A 23,289-nucleotide genomic window follows, 5' to 3' on the forward strand; every position below is an offset into this window, starting at 1 on the left:
TCTGCTTGATGCACAGATTGGGGCAGACGGGGATTCTGAGCCTGCCCCTCCCTCCAGCCCAGCCTTGGTTTGGCCTGCTTGCAGCCTGCTCTGGCCTCCACCCTGCCATCCTACTGGTGAGAAGTTTGTGCACACTGGGGCTGACCTGTCCCCTCCATGAGAGATGAGGGTCTGTCAGGAACCCATTTGTGGCCCCTCCTCACCCGCCCCAGGCTGGCTATTTCCAGAAAGAGACTGTGTTCACGGTCCCTCAACAGGAGAGCCCAGCTGCTGCAGTCCACTGTGGGGAGGGGTCACGAGCTCAGGGGTTTTGGGGAGAGGGCAGAAGCCTTTGCAGCGCCCCCCGCAAGGTGTGACTCCTGGCTCAGTGCAGCTGGATGAGCCCATAGGGAGAAGATAGCCTGCCCCTTCCCACATCGAGTCTACAAAGTACTCGTGGGATTTGCTAATGGATGTGCACACCTTGCTTAGTGGCCCGTGGAACCAGAGTTTGGGACATGCTGGTTTTGTCCCTCATCTGGGTGTGGCGCTGAAAGTCAAAGAGCTGGTTCAAGGCAGGTCGGAGCTGGATTTCAGGTTTCCTTCCTCCCCCGGAAGGAGGTCCACAGGAGGCCAGCTGCATCCACCTGAGCCTTTGGTGCTCACTTAGGTGTGGTGGGCTGGGAAGGAGCCTAATCCCTACAGACACAGGAGGAAGATGGCTGTTCCTCTCTGACAGGGTCTCAGGGCCAAGGACAGGGTCTAGGTGCTGTGTCTCCTGGTCTGGAACGAGGGTGCAGCCGGGAGAGTGGGCAGGGGTGGGGTCTGCCACTGTGAGATGCTGGACTTAGCTCTCTCCTGGACACCTTTCCTGCTCCAAATCCAGACCCACTCACTGCAACAACCCCTTACATTTAAATACTGCCTGGGTACAAAGCCTTTTCGTTCAAACAGCTTGCTACATCTCACTGTGTACTAAGCATCCCAGATTTATCATGTACCTCTTGTTGTTTAGGTATGGTACTAGGGGAATTCACACAGGCATTTCATCCTTGGCATGCTTACAGTCCAGTACAGGTAACAGGGCTTCTTCTGCCTTGTGGCCTTACACACACACACACACACACACATACACACGCCACGCATGAGTGTGTAAGGGAGACGCAGGTAAAGTGAGGTGGGGTGGAAGGACCTGGGGAGATCGTTTTTAGCTGAGTGGACCAGGAACTGTTTTACAGTTGAGGGAATATTTGAGATGGGCCTGGAAGAAAGTAGCATTGAGACATGGAGTGATGGAGGGAAGAGGATTCCACTTTAAAGGAGCAGGATGGGCAAACTCATGCCGTCAGGAAAGGTTGGGGCTCTGGTGAGAACTGGGCAAGGATAAGAGCAAGCAGAGCAAAGTGGGGTCATGGGGAAGGTCCTTGGAAGGCTGGGTTGGACCAACCCTGGAGGACCTCATGTGGTCGGCTGATGAGGAGGGCTTTGTTCTGTGGATGGTGGGTAACCTTTGAAGGTTCTGGAAGCATCCATCTGGCAGATGTCTGTAGGGAGGGGGAGGATGAGGGAGGCTGATTGGAGGACCCTGTCAGAAATGCCATTAGGAGGGTATGTGAGCTCCGCAAGGTGGTGGAGGCAGAGAGGAGGGCCAGACCCAGCAGGTAGCTGCGATGTAATCCACTGGACTTTGAAACCTGTCAAGCCAGGGCCACAAGGAAGCCTTGTGGGTCTAGTGTGGGTCGCTGGAGGTGTGATCTTGGCAGATAACTAACTAACTAACTAACTAACTAACTAACTAACTAACCAGGAACATACAAGAACAGATTTTCAAAGCTCAGCTTGGGTCATTATGAATTTGAGGTGCCAGGGAGACATCTGGATGGAGATCCTGGCTGTCTCCATCCAGATGGAAAGTCTCATTTGGAGGCCCAGAGATGAGAGGCACTTGTGTGAGGATGAGGCAGTTGCAGAGAGAGCAAAAGAAGAGATGCAGGGTTGGTTGTTGGGCAGCGCCAGATTTGGGCAGTGGGAAGAGGAAGATGAGGGGCAGCAGGGTGGTTCAGTTGGTTGAACGTCTGACTTCAGCTCAGGTCGTGATCTCATAGCTTGTGAGTTTGAGCCCCGCATTGGGCTCTGTGCTGACAGCTCAGAGCCTGGAGCCGCTTTGGATTCTGTGTCTCCCTCTCTCTGCCCCTCCCCTGCTCACATCCTGTGTCTGTCTGTCTCTCACAAAAATAAATAAGCATTAAAAATTTTAAAAAAAAGGAAGATGAGTGGATTTCAGGAAAAGGAGAAGAGACCCAGGAAGAGGCAGTGATCTGAAAGCCAAGAGAAGGGCACATTCTATTTAAAAAAAAAAAAAAAAATTAACGTTTATTCATTTTTGAGAGACAGAGCGCAAGCAGAGGTAGGACAGAGAGAGAGGGAGACACAGAATGGGAAGCAGGCTTCAGGCTCTGAGCTGTCAGCACAGAGCCCGACACAGGGCTCGAACCCATGAACCATGAAATCATGACCTGAGTGGAAGTCACATGCTTAACTGACTGAGTCACCCAGGTGCCCTGGGAAGGGCGCATTCTAGAAAGGCGTTTGGAAGGCTGAGATGCCAAAGAGATGCTGGGGAAGATGCGGCGTTAGCTTTGATACCCCAGAGGTCTCAGGCAGAGAGCGAGAGGGCCTTCTGTACCTCTAGCCAGGGTGCAGAGGCAACACACTTAGACAGTGGCCTCAGGAGGGATAGAGATGTAAGAGTAAGTGGGCAGGAGGTTTGTGGATGTACCAAATGTCCTTTTCAACACTAGGAAGACTAAGTGTGTTTATGGGCCAATGGCCAGGGTCCTGGGAGACTGACAGTTCCAAGGACTGACAGACACAAGATAGAGAGTAAGTGACCAAGATGTCAGACGTGTCGGAAGGGTGGGGTAGGTCTTAGGAGACACACGCCATAGCATCGTAGAGACCTCAGAGGGACAGTGCATACTTGAGGCAAACCCAGGAGCCAGCCAGGGAGCTAAACTAGAGGGTAGGGATCTGGTCTACACTAAGACTGCTGTGGAGGGCCTGGAGGGTCACGGGGCGAGGGGAAGGAACCATAATGCTGTTCCAAGAACCCGTGAGGTGGAAAGGGAGGCCTGTCACCCCAAGTTGCATGGGGCGCAAGAGCAGCGCCAAGACCAGAACCTGGTCTGTGGTGCTGGAGGAACACCCACCAGGCAGAGCCCGGAGACGAAATCAGTGAACCAGCTTTTTAGTGTGGGTGAAAGTTAGTTTCTCAACACAGGTGGACCAGCCCCCTCAAGCCAGGTGCTATGGAGATCAGGGCACAGTCTGGCCCCAAGCTCTACCATCTAAGGTGTCCATTCAGCAAATGTCCTCTGGGCCTGCAGTGGGAAAGGCTCTGTGGTTGGACTCCAGGATCTGTGACTTAGCGGGAGCCGGCTGGGAGGCACGTGGTGAGTTCCCCGGACGTCAGCCTCGGTTCTCACTGTGGAACAGAGATAGTCCCAGGTTCGGGTTTCCTCTGGGCTTTTTTCCTGGCTGGGAGGACTTGGCCGCGCCCCTCGGCGGGCCTCATTTTGGGATCAGGGAAGCCCTGTCCCATTTGGTTTCAGCCCCGTCCCTCTGCAGCCCTGAAGGTGGTTTTGTTGAGAGTCAAGGTCCCGGGCAGGGACGTGCCTGCACTTGTCACTTCCTCATCCTCCCTCACAGAGGGCTCCAGAGCAGCCTTTCCTGAGCTGGCTGGTCTCAGGGTTGGGGGCTTGGGCCTCAGAACCAGTTCCTGCTGTTAGGTCAGCCATTCATACCCCCCAGCCACGGCCTGCAACGGCCTCCTCCCCAGCGTGAAGACAGCAGGCTGCCCTACCCGGCTGCTCTGGGGGTGGGTGTGCCCAGGGCCCAAGAGACCGTGGTGCCAGCAGGCAGCTTCTGCCTGGCACCATCCCAGGAGCCAGTCTTCCCTGGGACCGTGTCATCAGAGCCACACAAAAACATAGTCTCCACTGCTCCATCCGCTCCAATTCCTGGGCCCCAGAAGGATTTTGAGTGGAACATTGGCTTAGCTGGGGCGGGCTCCCCAGCTTCACTGCAAGCATGTTATGCAGTGAGAAAAGCCTTTTCTCTCTTTCGAGGCTTAGGCGGACCCTCCCCCCAGGGGTCCTTGTCCTTTACCACCTTGGCAGGACTGACCCTCTTGTCCTCTGTCAACTCAGAGTGCTAAGGGCACAGAGCAGGCGTGGGCTGCGTGGCCAGCTCTAGGGAGGAGGAGGGCCCTGTGCAGAGTCTGAGAAAGGAGAGACAAGGCTTTACCTGCGGAGCCCACCCTGGGTTGGGAACAGAATGCATTTATGATTAGGGGTGAGCAGTGTATGGGCAGCAAGTGATCTAAGAATGCAACTACCTTTCAACCTGGTACTTGCCCAGAGAATGCAGGTGTGCTAATTTAAAGGGATACATGCACCCCTATGTTTATAGCAGAACTGTTTACAATAGCCAAATTATGGAAGCAGCATGGATAAAGAAGATGTGGCATGCACGCACACGTGCGCGCACGCGCGCACACACACACACACACACACTGGAATATCAGTCATAAAAAAGGATGAAATCTTACCATTTACAATGACAGGGTTGGATCTAGAGAGTATAACGCTAAGCAAAACAGGTCAGAGAAAGACAAATACCATTTGATCTCATTTATATGTGGAATTTAAGAAACAAAACAAGCAAAGGGAAAAAACAGACAAAGCAAGAAACAAAGACTCTGTTCTACAAAGAATACACTGATGGACACCAGAGGGGCAGGGGCTAAGGGGACGGAGGAAATACAGGGTGGGGATTAAGCAGTGCACTTGTCATGATCAGCACCGGGTGTTGTATGGAAGTGTTGAATCATTCTATTCTGCACCTGAATCTAATATTACACTGTCTGTTAACTAACTGGAATAAACATTTAAGAATTAAAAAACCCCAGAAAACGGGTGCCTGGGTGGCTTAGTTGGTTAAGTGTCCAACTCTTAGTTTCTGCTCAGGTCGTGATCTCATGGTTCATGGGTTTGAGACCCAGGTCGGCTCCAAGCTGCCAGTGAGGAGACTGCTTAGGATTCTCTCTCTTCTCTCCCACTCTCTCTACCCCTCCTCTACTCTCTTTTGCTCTCTCGTTCTTTCTTTCTTCCAAAATAAACAAACATAAAAAAGACAGACAAATGAGATATGAGGTATAACATGGATTCGGACACAGTGGCCACTGATTGGGGGCGAGACTGAAGAGAGGCAGAAAAGGGGGTGCCGATGGGGGGCCCTCTCTGAAAAGCCAGCTCTCTAGCCCCAGGGCCATGAGGTCCTGGCCAGCCATGCTGCTCAGACAGGAACGGGCCATGTCTCTGCCCCACAGAAGCTGACTTCTATTTGGGGAGATGACACGCACTGAGAGAAAATGTAACTAACACCCAGGCAGCTCTGGTTGGAGTTCAGAGGAAGGCTGGAAGGTCGGCCTCATGGAGGGGCAGGGTTTCAGCTGCACTGGGAGGAAGGACAACAGTCACTGGACTGTCGGTTCTTAGAGGGTAGGGGCAGCGTGTTTGGTTAATTTGCTCACAGCTGAGTCACCGGTGCCCAGCCTGGCGCTTGGTTCATAGAAGGCCCCTAACAGTGTCTGATGAATGAGGGGTGGTTTGTGCAGGCAGAGGAGGAAGAGCATCTGCATCTGGTGGTGGTGGTCAGAACCAGGAATGGGGACACTGGGGGCGTTGTACCGGCCAGGGGGCGGGGAGGAGCCTCCGTGTGGCACTCCTGGTGTGGGGATCAGACCACCCTGATAGGCGAAGGGTCTGGAATGCTGAGGCAGGTGGCGCTCCCTGAGCCCTTGGCATACTGTAGCCCCTCCCCTTCTCCCTCTCAGATATTTTTGGATCCTTCTAGAGCAGGGACTGCATTCTGAGCTCAAACAGGTGCAGGCAAAGCCTGGCCTGGAGTTCTGAGCCCGTAGGAAGTGGGTTGTGTTGGGAGCTCAGCCCGGAACCAGGCCAGGGGAGAGCCCTGGGGTTTGGGAGCCCCCTCCTTCCCCACCTTACCACCAGCTCACTGCCAAAGCTGTAGCCACTGGTCCTCCTCCAAGTGGCCATTTGGTTAGGACTCGGCCAGTCCAGTTGTCTCCCATGGAAGTTTCCCTAGGTGGCAACAGGTAAAGACTTGACAGAGCCATTGCCTTGAAAACTATATCTCCCACGTACCTGGTTCCCCAGCTGCCTGCCCTGTGCATCTGCGCCCCTCAGAGAGGCTTCTGGCCACTTCGTTGGTCCTTTGTTCCCCCTCTGCATTTCCTCCTACCCTTTATTTTGAGTGTCAGATAGTAGAAGCTTACTTATTTCTCTAGCTTATCTCAGGGGGTCAGGACACCAGGAAAGGGTCTGGAAAAATTGGAGAAGGGTATTGACACTTGACATGGCCTGGGGAGCCCGACCTGGCCTCAGAAATGAGCCTGGGTACAGGCTGTGGGGGGAATAGAAGCCCACTGGCAAATCTGCCTTTCTTCTGCCTTTTCCTGCCTCAGTTTCCATCCTGACTTGGTAGTTAGGCCATCACCCTCTTCACTGGGAGCCCTGTCGCCTGATGCTGCCCATATTGGGAGCAGAGCAGCCAGCCCTGGGATGGGGCACAAAGGGATCGGAGGTCGGAGCAAACACCGGCTTTGTCACAAATTCGCCACCAAGCCCCTTACCATTTTGCACCTGTTTGTTTGCCCATAAAACAGGATAATTATACTTGCACTATTTACAGCATGGGATTGTTGTGTGACTAAAATTGAAAAATGGCTATCAGATGCTTAGAATGTTTTTTGATATCAGATACTTTTTAAGGTTTAAAGGACTGTGGCAGTAATTATAGGCCACCGCTGCTGTCCCTGTTCCTTTGGCTTGACATCTGCCTGTGGTTTCCTCAAATATCACGAAACATGAACAATCAAGGGAATCCGTCAACATCTCTGCCCCTTCTCAGGGCTGTTAAGATCCCTCGGATTCTCTGTCCTCAAAGAGCTTACAAACCGGGGCAGGGGGGAGAAGCAGCCCCCGCTCCTGAGCGGCGTAGGGAACCATATAAGGCACATGTCACCAGGGGCTAAAAATAAGTAGCCTAAGTGTGCAGAGAAGGGGAGCGGGTGGGACGGGGCCGTGGGGCTGGTGAAAGCACCACCAGCTTAGTGTGAGAGGGGTCGGGAAGACCTTGTGGGGCTGGGCCTCAGCGCTGTCCCTCTGTTATTCTCCTGGGGCCACCAGAACCAGTGACCATAAACCGTGTGCCTTCTCACAACAGAGACTTAACTCTCACAGTCTGGAGGCAGGAAGTCAGAAATCAAGGTGCTGGCAGCCTCCACAGGGGGATCTTTCTTGCTTCCTCCAGCTTCTGGTGGATCCTTGGTCTTCCTTGGCTTGTAGATGCATCTCTGACCTCTGCCGCTGTCCTCACGTGGCCCCTCCTCTCTGAGTCTCTGTGTGTCCTCTGCTTTTCTACTAAGGACATCAGTCATCGGACTTAGGGCTCCCCCCCCCCCAGTGCAGAATAGCCTCCTCTTTACTTACATCTGCACAGACCCTATTTCCAAATAACATCACGTTCTAAGGTTCCAGGGAGGACATGAATTTGGGGGTGGAGGGCACCCTTCAGCCACTTGGGCTCTGTAGCCTTGGACCCAACAGTGAGTGGTTGCTGGCTCCCCAGAGATAGTTTCCGTCTCTTTCCTGGGTGCCAGCCCTCTACTGGGCACAGATGGCACCTGTTTCCTTGGTCCTCTCTCTGGCCCCACCGCCCACACGACTGCCGCAGCGGCTAATTTGGAGCTCTGCTGACACACCCCGCGTGAGCATGTTGAATGAATGGAACGACAGCTGGCCGGGGGCAGGCAATCCCAGGAGGCCACCTAGCCTCGCCGTGGTGCCGGGGAGGAGGGCAGGGGGCATGTTCCAGCTCCCTGTTGGGTGTGCTCAGGTGTGGAGCGAGTCAGACTTGGCCTGTTCTGGGGCAGGAGGCTCTGGTTCTGGGCTGGTTGCATTGTGGAGAAGAGCCACAAGCCAAGAACCCAGAGACGGAGGCCCAGTGGCGTGTTAGGCCCAGCTCTCCCTTGTGAGTGCCCCGTCCCTTGGAGTCTCCCGCCCCGGTTGAAGTAGGAGAGTGAGCAGGGCATGTGGTCACCTCCTAACGCTCTGCAGGAGGCCCTTGCATCCTGGCATCTCTGCCTTTCTGCACACTCCTCACCAGCAGCAGGATCACCCAGCTGCAAGGGCGGGCAGGTGGACGTTCCCGACCCCGAGTCTGGGTGTCAGGGCAGCTCTGGAAGTTGGTGGCTGTGGCTCTGCTGCCCTCTCTGCTCTTTGTCTTGGTTCTGGAAGAGAGGGTTGGGGACAGGTCTCCAGCATCTGCTGGCCTTTCTAGAAAAGCTCACTGGTGAATGCAGTCTGGGTGCCTAACTTGGCATTCCTTGCTCTTATCTCCAATTAGATGCAGTGTGCTTAAGGGGAGGGTCTCAAATTCAGGAATGAAGTTCATGGTTATCACAGCAATCTTCTGAACTGATAAGGCAGCTACTCCTAGGACCCTTTGATCACACACACACACACACACACACACACACACACACACACACACACAAAAGGCCTAGGCTGGTTAAATGACTTGACCCATGGGTACTTCCATGGTTATGAATCTGAATCTCAAATCTCTTTTCTTCTGGAACTGTCTGTCACTGAGTTTAGAGAAGGCCTTATATTTTGCCACCATCATCCCTCCATCCCTCCATCTCTCCATCCCTCCATCCCTCCATTCCAAGTCTGTTCAAGGTGCTGGGAAATAAAATCTCTGATGAGGAAACCAAATAAGTAAGTTTTTTAGTTTATTGGACAACTATAAGTGCAGTGGAGAAAAGGCCTAGGTTGGGGAGAGGAGGAGGCTAGTCGGGAGACAGTGTCACCAGGGTGGCCAGAGAAGGCCTTGCAGAGATAGTGCCAAGGGGCCAAGACTTAGGAGAGGCAAGGGGAGAGCCGGGCAGCTGTGTGGGGAGGGCATTCCCAGCAGAGAGCACAGAGGCCTGCTGCGCTAGCTCATGGAAGAGCAAGCCCGTGTGGAGGAGAAGCCACTGGAAAATGTGCAGAGGGAGCATGTGTGGGGAACAGAGGGCCTGGAGTTAAGGGGGGGCAGTTTCACAACCCAGGTGAGAGATGACAGGCTAGGGATGGGAGAAATGGTTAGGCCGAGGATAGATCTGGAAGGTAGACAACAGATTTTTTTAAACAAGATAGCTTTATTGAGACATAATTCAAATATATATAATGTGTCCATTTAAAGTGTGCAACTCAGTAGTTTTTAGTGTTTTCACAGGTATGTGTAACCATTAGCAAATTAGTTTTAGAACATTTTAAAAAAGTTATTTATTTATTTGTTGGTTTATTTATTTAGAGAGCGTGTGCACAAGTAGAGGTGGAACAGAGAGAGAGGGAGAGAAGAGAATCCCAAGCAGACCCTTCACTGTCAGCACAGAGCCAGATGCAGGGCTCAGACCTATGAACCACAAGATCATGACCTGAGCTGAAATCAAGAGTTGGATGCTCAAATGACTGAGTCATCCAAACCGAGGACATTTTTTATTACCCCCAAAAGAAGCTGCGTCCGTGGTGGCTGATTGGCTCAGTTGGTTAAGCATCAGACTTCGGCTTAGGTCATGATCTCCCAGCTTGTGAATTGGAGAACCGTGTCGGCCTCTGTGGTGACAGCTCAGGGCCTGAAGCTGCTTCAGATTCTGTGTCTCCTTCTCTCTCTGCCTCTCCCCTGCTCACTCTCTGTCTGTCTAAAAAATAACGTTTAAAAAAAAAAAAAAAAGACGCTGTGTCCTCATCATTCCTCACTCCCCACAGCCTGCTCCTCAGCCCCTGGCCACCACTAATCTGCTTTCTATCTCTACAGATTTCCCTGTTCTGGACTTTCATAGAAGTGGACTCCCACGGGATGTGGGCCTCTTGTGTCAGGCTTCTTACGGAGCATCATGTCTTTATGGCTCTCCCACCTTGTAGCAGGTGTCCATACCTCACTTCTTTTTATTCCATTGAGTGATAAGGAATGAATACTCATTGAATAATATTCCATTGTGTGGATAGACCACATTTAGTTAACCCATTCACCAGTTGATGGACATTTGGATTGTTTCCACCTGTTGGCTCTTGTGAGTAATGCTTCGATGAACGAAGATGTACACATTCTTGTGTAGACATATGTTTAGGGAGATTTTACCTTAATATTAGAAATAACTCATACTTTTCTTTTTTAAAGATTTAATTAAAAAAATTTTTAATGTTTATTCATTCTTGAGAGAGAGAGAAACAGAGAGTGTGAGTGGGTAGGTGCAGAGAGGGAGACACAGAATCCGAAGCAGGCTCCAGGCTCCGAGCTGTCAGAATGACCCCAACGTGGGGCACGAACCCACGAACTGAGAGATCATGAGCCAAGCCAAAGTCAGACGATCAACTGACTGAGCTACACAGACACCCCTAACATTTCATTTTTAAGTAATCTCTACACTCAACATGGGCTTGAACTCACAACCCTGAGGTTAGTAGTTGCTCGCTCCACCAACTGAGCTGGCCAGGTGCCCCTAGAAAAATACCTTATACTTTTCTGGTATTATTTGGCTGTTAGAATTGTATCGCATATCATTTGAGCCTCCCACTATCTGGCACACAGTAGGTGTTCCACCAAGTGTAGAATGAAGGCACACAAATCTGGTGGGGGGCAGAGTGTAATTTCTCTTTTCCGCTTTATTACTTAAAATTTTTTTTCTTTAATGTGTATTTAAAAATTAAAGAAAAAATCTTTATTTATTTTTGAGAGAGGGAGAGAGAAAGAGCACGAGCAGGGGAGGAGCAGAGATAGAGGATCTATCTTTAGAGAATCTAAAGCAGGTTCCAGGCTTTGAGCTGTCAGCACAGAGCCTGACACAGGACTAGAACCCACAAACTGTGAGATCACAACCTGAGCTTAACTGACAGCCACCCAGGAGTCCCTTTTCCACTTTATTATTGATGAGACAGGCACAGAAGAGTTGAGACAGATGTTCACGTTTTTACTGCTGATTAGAAGAGCACATTTGGCCCCTAACTGTCCTCTCTTTCTCTTCCTCCCTGAGGGTCACAGGGGCCCCAGGGCTGCTCCCTGCGCCGACAGCTCTGTCCGACCACCTGGCTTCCATTCCACAGGCAGATTCCGCGGGGGCCTCCCACCACCAGCCACATCTGCTTCTTTGTGCTCTTCTCCCACGAATATCCCTCGGCAGGGTAGCAAGGCCAGCTAGACCCCAGACCTGTAATGTCCCCAGACCTGATAGGCATCAGCCTTGACCCCCTCCTCATGCTGAGTGCAATTCAGTGACTTTGAGGAATGGCCCAGGAATGGAACTTTAAAATTTTTTTTTAATGTTTTATTTACTTTTGAGAGAGAGAGAGAGAGAGAGAGAGAGAGAGGCAGAATGTGAGCAAGGGAAGGGCAGAGAGAGAGAGAGAGGGAGACACAGAATCCGAAGCAGGCTCCAGACTGTTGGCATAGAGCCCGACACAGGGCTTGAACCCACGAAGTATGTGATCATGACCTGAGTTGAAGTCAGATGCTTAATCTACTGAGCCACCTAGGCATCCCAGAGTGGAACTATTAACTAAGCTTTTCTCTCCTTTTTGCAAGTGGCCTTGAGCCACACCTTAAGAAGGGCTGACCTGGGGAGGAGGCTCACTACTGTCTGGTGCTCTCAGGGCATCCAACAGATGTTTGCTGTGCTGCTAGGCCCCATGCTGGACACCTGTGATCCCACTAGGGACACACAGCAGGCCCTGGCCTCAGGGGGCTTATCTTCCATTGGACACAAGTTTCAAAAGGCTGCCATAGGAGGTGACAAGTGCTATAGGAACACAGAGCAGAAGCATCTCAGTACTGAGGGGCCCGGAGGCCTCCCAGGGCTTCAAAGCTGAAGTCTGATATGTGAGCTGAAATTAGCCAGGTCCAGACAGTGGGGAGTGGGCGACAGTGAGGCTAGCACTGGAGGAGACTGGTTGGAAATTACGAGGGCTGAACACTGTTTCTTAGAGAATTCTGCAGGTTTTCATTGTTTGAGTCCCGGATCTCATGGCTTCCTCAGCACTGTGGGGAAACGAAGAGGCTTTGGGTCCACCCATGGACCAGAGTCAGTGACAGCCTAGGAGGGAAGAGTAGACACTCACAGGCCCCCACCCCCACCCCCGAAGGTCACAGCCACATGGGACAGGGGCTGCATCAGGTGGCTCAGTATGGACAGTCATGGACACGGAGTCAGCTGTGGTCAGTGAGGGGACACGGGTGGCCTGGAGAGGTGAGAACTGGAAGGCGTCACGGAGGCAGCAGGATGTAGGCTGGCACCTGGGAACAGGTGAGGCCCGACCAGTGGAGATGCGCACGCTGTCCAGGCAGGTAGTGATGTGACCTCTTATGGGTTGGTTCTCAAAAGGTATGTTGAAGTCCTAGCTCCCCAAACCCCCAAATGTGGCCTTATTTGGAAATTGGTTACTTGCAGATGTAGTTAGTTAACCTGACTGGGCTCTTAAATGTGGAGAAGGAGAGACACAGGGGAGAGACACAGGGAGAAGGCTGTGGGCCACGGAGGTAGAGACTGGAGACACACGTGGACAGGCCAGGGACATCCCAGGAACCAGCAGAAGCGGACGAGGCAGGAAGGAGCCTCCCTGAGCACCTCTGGTAGGAGTACGGCCCTGCGGACACCCTGATTTTGGACTTCTGGCTTCCAGAACCGAGAGACAATACACTTCATCTCTCTCTCTTTCTCCTCCCTCGCTTCCTCCCTTCCTTCTTCCTTCCAGTGTTTTATTAGTTTCAGGTGTACAATATGGTGATTCGAAAGGCTTCCCTGATCAGGAATCGAAACGTTCCTGCTGCTTTAAGCTGCCCAAGTTGTGATGCTTCGTTGTAGCAGTCACGGGAAGTGAATACAAGAGCAGGCTTGGGCTGGGGACACTTGCTTTGTGTGGCCAGCCGGCCAGCAGGCCACTGGCTGGAACTCCTCTATGTGGCCTGGCGGAGGCTGCGTGGGGCCCTTGGTGTTGATCACGAAGGGTCATCCCGGGGACAGTGAGTGCAGAATGTTCACTTGCTCTAGCCCCGCCCTCCGGCCTGCCCTTGGCTTTAACCTTCCTCTCCCCAGGGGAGCCCCATGGGAACCAGAAGAGTGCTCACCCTGACCAGCCTGGTCACCAGGCTGCCTAAGGAAAAGAAAGGTCTGGGTAGCAAGAGCCTTGTTAGCTTTCAGTGTTCAAAGAGACAAGAGCCCAGGCCTTTGGCGGCACTAACTCCATCAAGGAGGAAGCTGCTGTTGGGTTTAGTTGTCTAAAAGAATTTCTCCCTTGGGGTGGAAATGTCCAGAGGGGGTGCCCTTTGGGAGGGACAGAGCCACATTTCACTGGGAAAGTGTGGCCCACGTGCCTGAGGTTCAGTGGGCTAGGCCTCTTGGGGATACAGACCGGCAAGCTTGCTCCCAGGGGAAACATAGGAATTCTAGAACATTCTACCATAGATTGGCCTGGATATTCTTTGCCTGTGGTGTTCCAAGTTCTGAAGTGCTAACTGAGGGTAATGGATGGATTTGCTCCAGAGGCTTTGGGAGTTTGTACTGTTCATGGAGCAGCCAGTGGGGAGAAGTCTTTCTTTTCCCTTGCGACCTAGTTTCTGGAAGCCTCTTTTGGTTGGTCTTATTTGGCATCTGAAGTCCTGAACTCAGAAGCTAAGAGTTGATCTCATGCAACTTTCGTGGAACCAGCTGACCTTTGTCCCCCAATGACAGGGACAATGAGCCCCTTCCTGCATCTCCCACTTCCACCCCCACCCCCACCATGATACCAGAGCACCCAGAGTGATGGGAAACACGGGGCTGGGCTGGGTGCAGATGGTCTCCGGGAGCTTGAACCTTACCCCCGTCCTTCCCAAGATCTACATCGAGATCTGTGCTCTGGGACCCAGCCTGACATCAGAGCCCTCAGCTGACACTCACTGGGAGGCCATGCCTTAGAGGAGCTATGAGGGGAAATGAATGGGTGATCCCAGGAACGCTGGGTCTCAGGGAGAGGGCAGGACATGGGCATAAAGCATTAGAAATGTCAGGGAGAGCGGGACCTGGGTGGCTCAGTTGGTTGAGCGTCCGACTTCAGCCTAGGTCATGATTCTGTGCTTTGTGGGTTTGAGCCCTGTGTCGGGCTCTGTGATTCGGATTCTGTGCCTCCATGTCTCTCTGCCCCTCCCCTGCTTACACTCTGTCTCTGTCTCCCCAAAATAAATAAACATTAAAAAAATAAAAAGAAATGTCAGGGAGAGAAGGAAATCATAGCTGAGTGGAACCCCATGTGAAAGACCAGAGCAAGGGGTACAGAGACCTTGGTTTAAGTCTAGCTTTGCTCCCAGCTCAGTAGGTGGCCTCCAGCTGTCTCTTTTCGGTCTCTGTGCCTTGGTTATCTCTGCTGTGAAATGAATGGGTTGGGCTAGTTGATTTCCAAGATTTCTTCCAGCACTGCAAATCACTAATGCAAAAATAACCAAAACAATAAAGAGGTTTGGGACTACCCAGGAGTGGAGCCCATCTGCTGTGAACTTGGAGAAGCCCTCTGGGAGAGAAGCTGGAGACATCTGGCATCTTGTCTGGATAGCAGTTCTGCTAGAAGGATCTGTGGGCTGGAGCATGCAGGGCAACTCCCGGGGCACAGTATTTGAGTTATTGCTGCTCTAGCCTCTGCCCTTGGTTTTACCTTTCTCCGTAACCTTCCATGAACAGACTTGGGGGAAAGCAGCTTCTCTGGTTTTCTGGTGGCCGGAGATGAGATCTGCTGAGGACACCTCACCGCCCAGCAGGTGTGGGGCAGGCCTGGCTCAGTCAGTGGAGCCCCCTGTGGTCACGCAGACCCCTCAAAGCTGCGACAACATTAGCTCTGATTTCAGCTGAGCAGAACAAGCGGAGTGCTGTTCTCCCCCTACATCTCTGTGGTGCTGTCAAGGCTACTTTCACAAGGCCTGAGTCATTTCTGAAGGGCTTATTGCCCTGTGCTCTCTTATTCCAAGGACAGCGAGGACACTGTGTCACTGTGGTGGCCTCTCTGGTTGTGTTGCTGCTTCTGAGAGCTAAGAAGGAAGGGCTCTCAGTTGCTCTTCCTTCAGACAGGGCCTCTCACCCGTTCTCAGTGTGGGCTTCAGCGTCCCCCTGAGTGTGCATTTGTGCTGTAGGCGATGTGTGGGGTCACCTCCTTCAGTGGTGGGTGGAAAGGATCTGGGAAGGGATCTGAGAGAGGAAGCTGTGCATTCCTTCAGAAGTTTCTGGGTGAAGGGCGTCTCGGTGGCTCAGTCGGTTAAGCATCTGACTTCGGCTCAGGTCATGATCTCACAGTTCATGAGTTTCAGCCCCATGTTGGGCTCTGTGCTGACAGCTCAGAGCCTGGAGCCTGCTTCAGATTCTGTCTCTCTCTCTCTCTCTCTCTGCTCCTCCCTCACTTCTGCCCTGTCTCACTCTCTCAAAAATAAATAAACATTAAAAAAAAAAGAAGTTTCTGGGTGAGTCAGGGCTGACTGGAAGTGGGGGTCAGTCACCACAGGAATCAACGTGGGGCTCAGCAGGGCGAGATCTTGGCCCCAGGAGTGTTGACAGCTGAGGCCCATTCCTGGCCCCAGGCCAGCTGGAACCTCATGGAAAGAGTCAGGCTACCCCCAACATGCCCATAGCTCCTTGTCCGAGCTGCTTCTGGCAGCAAAAAGGGGATAAAGAGCCCCGGGTGAAAAGACCACTGACCGACCCCCCAGAAACAGTGAGTAGGAAGGATTAGAGTGAAGGTGAGCCAACTTGGCTCCCGTCCAAAGCTCGTTCACTCAGTGAACTTGGGATTTGGCCTGGCATCTTGGCTCTTCTAGGAAATTAGCATTATTATATCTGACATTGTAGAACACTTTTAAACATTATCTGATGCTTAAAATACTTTGAAGGGTTGGCAAAGGAGGTATTATTACCTGCATTTTGTGGACCAGTGGAGTTGGTGTGTGACCAGTGTGGGGGGTGAGGAGCAAGGTCACACCGCTGGTTAGTGAGACACTGAGGAGCTGTCCTGACCTCTGACCAACCACGTCCAGAGACTAGTCTGGCTCTGGGTCTCATGGCAAAAGGAAGCCTAGAGATGTGGTTCTGGCCCAGGCTGGGGAGGGTGTCAGGTCCATTTCTCAAGCTTGAGAATCAAGCAGACTTCTCTTCCCTTCCCTGCCTTGGAATTGAGGTGGGTCTGGTGTCATTATTTCCCCCACATCCAAGCCCGAGGTGGTTCTGACCTGATCTCAAGGCATCTGTCTGACTGTGACCTCGGGGAGCCACAATCCTTTGGCTCCTAGCAGGTATCTCCCTGCTTGGTGGCCAGAAGTCCAGCCATAGCCCTCCCAGAGGTCAGCCTCCAGATTCTAGGAGATTCCATGTTGTTGGGTGGGGAGGTAGGAGGTGGAAGAAGCCAGCCACCTGTCTCAGGATCCAGCCTGCATCTTTCCTTCCTTCCTTCCTTCCTTCCTTCCTTCCTTCCTTCCTTCCTTCCTTCCTTCCTTCCTTCCTTCCTTCCTTCCTCCCTCCCTCCCTCCCTCCCTCCCTCCCTCCCAGCTCAGCCCCTCTGAATGGAGGAAATATTGCCCAGTGACTCCTACAAGGATTTCAGTTCACTTTAAGAAGGGCTGATTGATTTCTGGGAAAACTGGATTTTCCACAGGGTATCCTGTTAATAATAGAGTCACACAGAGGGGTTAGGACTTTGAGGTTTTACTTCTTCTAAACTTATTTATCTTTTGAATGTGAGTGCTCATCCACATCCATGAATCCCCAGGGCAATAAGATGGGTTGTGGGATTGTGGGTGATTTCTCTCCATATCCCCCAAAGCAAGAATTCCCAGGAATTAAGGATGGGGAAAGGGGGGTGGAGTTCTTCTGTCAATTCTCTGGACTTTGTGGGTTAAAAACAATGGTCTTGAAGTCTTAATCCTTTTTAAAGGGAGAAGGAAGAGAGTACACTGAGAAGTTGCTTATCCTGAGGCTGGCTCACCCTCTCTCCTTTCTGGGGGTTGGTGGCCTGGTGCCGGGAAAGCCCATGGTCTCAGAGTTAGTGGACATCCGGCTTCTAGAACCAGCTTGCTGCTAATTGGTTTAACCAGCCCAGTGGCCTTGCAGCAGTCACTCCTCAGAGTTTTAGGCTCCTGATCACCGTGAAATCCAATGACTTGGTCTGTAAGGGGTTCCCTTTTGACTCCCAATCTCATGATGCCCTTGTCATTTTGTCCAATCTCCTGGGTGAATCATTTTGGGGCCAGAGTCCAGCTGGGGACTAGCTGTCCTGATGGGATTAACCTTGACTTTAGGAGCTTGGCCAGGAGGCCAAAGAAACCTTCCAAGGATGGCTGCCTTGCTTATTGCACCCTGGTCCCCTTGTCTGGGGGAGAAGAGGTAAAGGCCAACAGAATGGTGAGAGAGGGTCTCACATTTCTGGGAGGATGTGGACACTTCCCTTCTAGGGTCCTTCTCAGTGTTGGCATCTGCAAGGCTGTCTGGAGGCTCATTCAAGAAGCGAAGGAACAAAGGACCCTGAGTGGTGAACATTTACTCTGTAAATAAGGTCAAGAAAAAATGTGACACCAAAAGAGGCTGCCAACTATTTGCCAGTCCAGGAGTGCTCAGAGACAAGATCTAGGACACGGAAGGGGTCGGTCTGCTGCTCTGGCTCCATAAACTCTGTGTCTGAAGGGCTCACAGGTGTACTTGAGGCACGGCTGATGAGCTAAGTGTTGGGTGAAGAACAGCCTGGTGAAAGACGTGGGACCATCTGGATTGGTATTCTTGATTCCTGGGTACAGATGTCCCCAGAGGTAGAACTGGAAAGTGATGGTCCCCCCTGGGGCTTTATTACTGATGACTCATCTGCATAATTGTGTATGAGTGACAGTCAAAGGTATTTTACCTGAGTATGACTTTGGACTCAATAATTTCAATTGGATGAGAAGACACATGGAGGATAACCTTGGCCGATCCTTAGAAATGTGTGCTGAGGAGTCTTGGACAGGCGGGATCGAGTATACCTTCTATTCCGTGGAGGCACTGAAAAAATTCAGCACCTAGAGGTGGGTTCAAAACAGGTCAACTAATCAGAATCCTGGATTCTGACCTTCTGATGATCTCCAGCTTCAACTTCAACACAGACTCCCTGATGCCTGGCACGGAGGGTTCTCACACGTTGGTGCTTCTTAGAATCACCTTCTGAAACATGCAGATTCACACTGAATCAAACCTTGGAGGCTGGGCGTCTGTGTTTGGAAAGCCCTGCAGCTCTCGGATACCACCTGCACGTGGCCTGGGAGCTCTGCTTTGTTTCTTGGCCTGAGTTCTAGCCCATCACTGGAATGCTTGTTGGGCAGACAACTTGACTTTCCTGTGTCTGCTTTCAGAATATGTAACTGCTTTGGGAAGTGTGAAGTTCTGCATGAAGTCAAGCACCACCCAGCTCCGTGCTGGGTACATGTTGGTCAGCAAAGCCAGCAGATGCTGGAGTGGGGGATCCTTGGGCTGTTGGGGAAAATGATCAAGAGGAGGCTAGTGGAAATTTTAGGGACAAGGTGGGAGAGGCAGAGGCAGTGGCTGTCATCCCCCACCCTTAGGCAGTGGTACTGATAGACCCAAGAAGAGCTGCTGGCGGGAGGTAAAGGGGTGGCTGAATCCCAGTTCCTTCATCTTCCTGCACCCCCAGCCATGTCCATGGAACTCTAGCCTTCATGGGACATGGTTTGCAAGCTACATGGGAGCAGAACAAACTCTAGACTGAGGGCCTTGCACCTGGGCTCTGTCTCAACCCTACATTTGACCTTGGGAAAGTCTCTAAAGCTCCCTGGCCAGAGCTTCCCCCTCTGCAGGTGAACTCAGCAAGTCCCCTGTGCCTCCACAGTTTTGAGTCCATGTGGAAAGTGCTTTGCAAAAGGATAGGAGCTGGGAAAAAATCAAGTGTTTGGTTGCTAGTAGAGAGAGGGATTGAACCTGGGGCCCCTGCTGGGATGTGGATGGGGCAAGCCACTGATAAGCTGACCCCAAAGATGTCAGAGGTGGTGTCAGGAGAGAAAGCAGAACCAGTTTATGCCATGCTCTGCCCGGAGTGTGAGTGGGGCTAGGGCCCCAGGCTGTCCAGCATGCGGGCCTTCCCGTGATCTCTGGGGTTGAGCTGGGGGCTTGCTATTCATATACTCTGACGTAAACACCCTGTCCAGGGACAGGGCAGCTGCCTTGGCAGAAGCACATACAGTACAGTACTGTGTGTCCTGGGGTAGACTGAGACTCCTCTTACCAGGCTCTTGACTCATTCAGGGTATCCTGGGTCCTCTGTGCCCTCCCCCACCTCCTCCAGGGGTCATGAGGGGGCTTCAGCTAGATGCTGGGGAGATCAGAGAGCAAGGGAAGATACTGGATTTGATTTCACGGAATTGAACTGAACTTAATCAGAGGCTTCTCCTCCCAGAGGAGAGATCATGCCCAATGGCACAACTGCTTCCTGGGGATTGGGCTCTGGGGGCCCAGTGGCACAGCTTGTTTCACTGAGGGACTTTCTGTCTGAGAAGTTATTTTTAGCCTGGAAAGGAAGGTCACAGGGCATGAAGGCATCACCCTTGCTCTCTTTTGCTCCAAATTGCTTAGCAGGTCAGTGACAGCTTGGCATTAAATCATAAAAACCAGGGAAGGGTATGGATATAAATGTGTATACACATACATGTGTGCGCGTGCACGCAGACACACACACACACACACACACACACACACACACACACACACACACACACTTGAATTCCTGTCCGGTGCCCAGGAGTGGAGTGAAGTTCATGGTAAGCCCCCAAAATCTGGGGTCCTCATTTCCCTAGGGATTACCTAGCCCTTTAACCCTTACCAGGGACAGAGAGTGTTTTGAGAATATTAGAAACACCACAGGTGCTCAGACCCAAAGTATGTTCCACCTACCATCCCCACCATCCCCACTATCATCACCATCACTGTCAGCACCATCACCATCACCACCATCACCATCACTCTTAGCACCATCACCACCATTATCATCCCCACTATCATCCCCACTGTCACCACCACCATCCCCAGCATCACCACCATCACCACCCTCACCATCACTGTCACCACCATCACCGTCATCATCATCATCGCCACCATCCTCACCATCATCACTATTATTGTCAGCACCATCACCAGTATCATCACAGTCACCATCATCCCCACCATCACCATCACTCTTAGCACTATCATCACCATTATCACCATCACCATCCGCACTGTCACCACCAACATCCCCACCATCCCCACCATCCCCACCAGCATCACCACCATCATTACCATCACTGTCACTGTCAGCATCATCACCATCATCCTCACTATCATCCTCACCATTCCCACGATCCCCACCATCACCACCTGCCTCACTGTCACCACCATCACCATCACCATCACCATGATCCCCATCCCCACCACCATCATCATCACCATCTCCATCACCATCATAATCACCATCACCATGATCATCATCATCAATAGTAGAAGGCAGAAGGGACCTGTGGAAACAGCTGGATTCACCAGAGGAGAATTGGTGCTGTTACAAAGGCACATGCCAAGCCTTGGGTGACTCATCCAAATTGGAAGCCCCCAGTAGGTATACAAGTCAGGAGGGCCAGGAGCAGAAGCCTTGGGCTCAGGATTATTTGATTTATCAGTGGTTTGCAGCTTTGGCTGCATGTTAGAATTACCCAAGAAATTTAAAAAATGTTTTTTTTAATGTTTTATTTATTTCTGAGAGAGAGAGAGAGAGACAGACAGACAGAATCTGAAACAGGCTCCAGGCTCCAGGCTGGCTGTCAGTACAGAGCCAGACGCAGGGCTTGAACCTGTGAACTGTGAGATCATGAGCTGAGCTGAAGTCGGAAGCTTAACCGACTGAGCCATCCAGGCACCCCAAATTTTTTTTTGTTAAAGTCCTGATGCTGAGGATACATCCTAATTCAATCAGAACTCTTGAGGAGAGGGGAGGAGTGGCACCAAGAACTGGGTGATTCCAGAGTGCAGCCAGTGCCCAGAACCACTGGTTCAGAGGCAGTTTTATTAGGAGGTGTAGACTAGTGCTTCTGGAAATGAATCACCTGGGCATCTTGTAAAAATGCAGATTCTGATTCAGTGGGTCTGGGCCAGGGTCAGAGAGTCTGCATCTCTCCCTGGGTCCCAGGTGATGCCAGTGCTGTGGATGCTCTGCTCCAGGGCCAGGCTGCCTTCTTTGCAGCTCTGTAGTTAAACGGCTTCAGCCAATTGTCAGCTGAGTGTGGGGCAAGGCATTCAGTGTCTCAGATTTCAGTCCTCTCAGCTGTAAAATGGGGATAAACATAAGACTTGTCTTACAGAGCAAGTGAGACTAAGTACAATGAGTAAGGTCAATTCATGTTTTATGTATATAAAGAACTTAAGCATTGCCTGGCACCCTGAATGATTGTGCACATGTATCTCATATGAAATATATTACATGTATCTTGGTGCTGAAAAGGACTATCAGTCTCTTTGGGTTAAACCAAGTTCCCGCCCTAGATTTCTCCCTGGGGAGTTGAGGAGATAGAGATGCAGGTGGAAGAATCAGGACATATAGGTATTCCGGAGGTAATGGAAGAGAATTTTAGCGAGTAACCTCCAGCTCTCTCTCTCCGAGGGACCAGAAATTCTTTTTTGTACCCAGATGTGACCACAGACCTCTCCATAGCACTTTCTGGGGGCCAGGCAGGGTTCCAGGCTTGGGGAACACAGGAAGGATGAAGCCTTGGCTCCCATAGTTCAGGAGTGGAGAGAAGGCACGTGCAGGGAGGGGTGAGGTCCCAGTGAGAAGGGATTCTCCTGTGTGCCCCCAAACACAGTTGGCATGGAAGGCCTAGACAAGGAGTAGGTACTTCTGGGCTCCAGTCTGTCATCCAGACGGTTACCGAGGAGGTTGGCTGAGGTCATGAACGTGGAAGTGTCCTATCAGTGTAAGCGGTTCCTTTATTTCCTTCTTCTGAATTTGATAGCAAGTTGCCGCTGTGGGGGCTAATGAGAAAATATTTGTTCCTGGCCCCTGGAGGGTGCCCCACCTTTCAGAGAACAAGGTGTGTGGGGACTGGGATGTCAGAGAGGGACCCCAAGAAGTGGCTTTTCTTCGTGGGAGGCAGAGATGGGAGACCAGACTGTCCCTAGCAGAGGTGGGATGCTGCTTCCTCAGAAAGCATCTCTGTGAGTCAAGGGAGCCCTGGGGCTGTGTCAGCTACCCCAGGGCAGGGGGCCAGTCACCCCTCATCTCCCTATGCCTGCAGAGTCCCCCTTCTTAAACAGGTTCTAGCCTGAGTGGGAGGGGTCAGAAGGGATAGGCCCAGTCCTTTCTTCTGACACCACTTTGCACATGAATCACACTCCTCTCCTGACCGAGGTCTCCAGTACTTAGAAGGCCCCTACCTTACTCTCTCCTGCTGCCTCTTTGCCCTCAGCTCTACTGGTAAAGCTGTCAGTCCTTAGAAGGGGATCCCTTGGGAAGGGGTTGGCTAAGGCCATCGGGAAGCTCTTGGCCCTGCCTTGGATATCTCCTCCTCAGGCCACGTCCCCTCTAAGGTAGCAAGGCCAGCAAATGCCTGCCCTGAAGGGAACAGAGTTGGATGTGTGACTTAATAAGGCTGAGAGCCACAAGTAATCCCCTAAGTACTTGCCGTGTAACCTAAGATGATCTGGCCCGCATACACCTGTTTTCACTCCTTTGCTGATAGCAATATAAAAAGCATGCCGGCTAATGACTCTAGGAAATGACAGGGGTGGAATGTCCATGCATCTGTCCTATCTTGGAAAGATCTCTTGGTGAGCCTGGCTGCACGTGCCTGCTGCAAGGTTGAGGAAGGGCTGGAAGGGATCCCTGAGTTTCCCTCCCCGTAGTCGTCAGGACCCAGCGGAGGCTTGAAGAGTCAGGGCTGGGGTGGGGCTCTCAGGGCGGCTCAACCACTCACTCCTCCAGTGGTGGACAGTGGTGATAACCGCCCCCCATCTTGGAAGGGAGGCACAGAGATGCACACTCTGCTCGCCTCAGAGGGCAATTATGAGAGAGGGAGGGAAATGAGTAGCCGCGCGCCCCGGTCCGCACCTCACTCCTGGAGGACGGAGCTAGGTTGTGTTAGTCTTTAGAGAAGCAGAGTCAGTGCCAACCC

The 23,289-nt window shown here is 51.9% G+C and overlaps 1 protein-coding gene across 2 annotated transcripts in view; it reads left to right on the forward strand.

The window, feature by feature from the left end:
• Positions 1-23,289, forward strand: part of SRL (sarcalumenin) — a 36,652-nt gene that overhangs the window by 2,455 nt on the left and 10,908 nt on the right. The window contains exon 1 of one of the 2 annotated variants that reach the window (XM_039239236.1): positions 20,676-20,737. The exons of the other annotated variant lie outside the window; for it this stretch is intronic. The gene's annotated coding sequence lies outside the window, so the exon portion shown is untranslated. Of the gene's footprint in view, positions 1-20,675; positions 20,738-23,289 lie in introns of those variants that run through there. 2 annotated transcript variants of the gene reach the window in all.

This window comes from Hyaena hyaena, unplaced genomic scaffold (assembly GCF_003009895.1).
Source record: "Hyaena hyaena isolate Hyena2069 unplaced genomic scaffold, ASM300989v1 scaffold_155, whole genome shotgun sequence".
Classification (NCBI taxonomy): domain Eukaryota; kingdom Metazoa; phylum Chordata; class Mammalia; order Carnivora; family Hyaenidae; genus Hyaena; species Hyaena hyaena.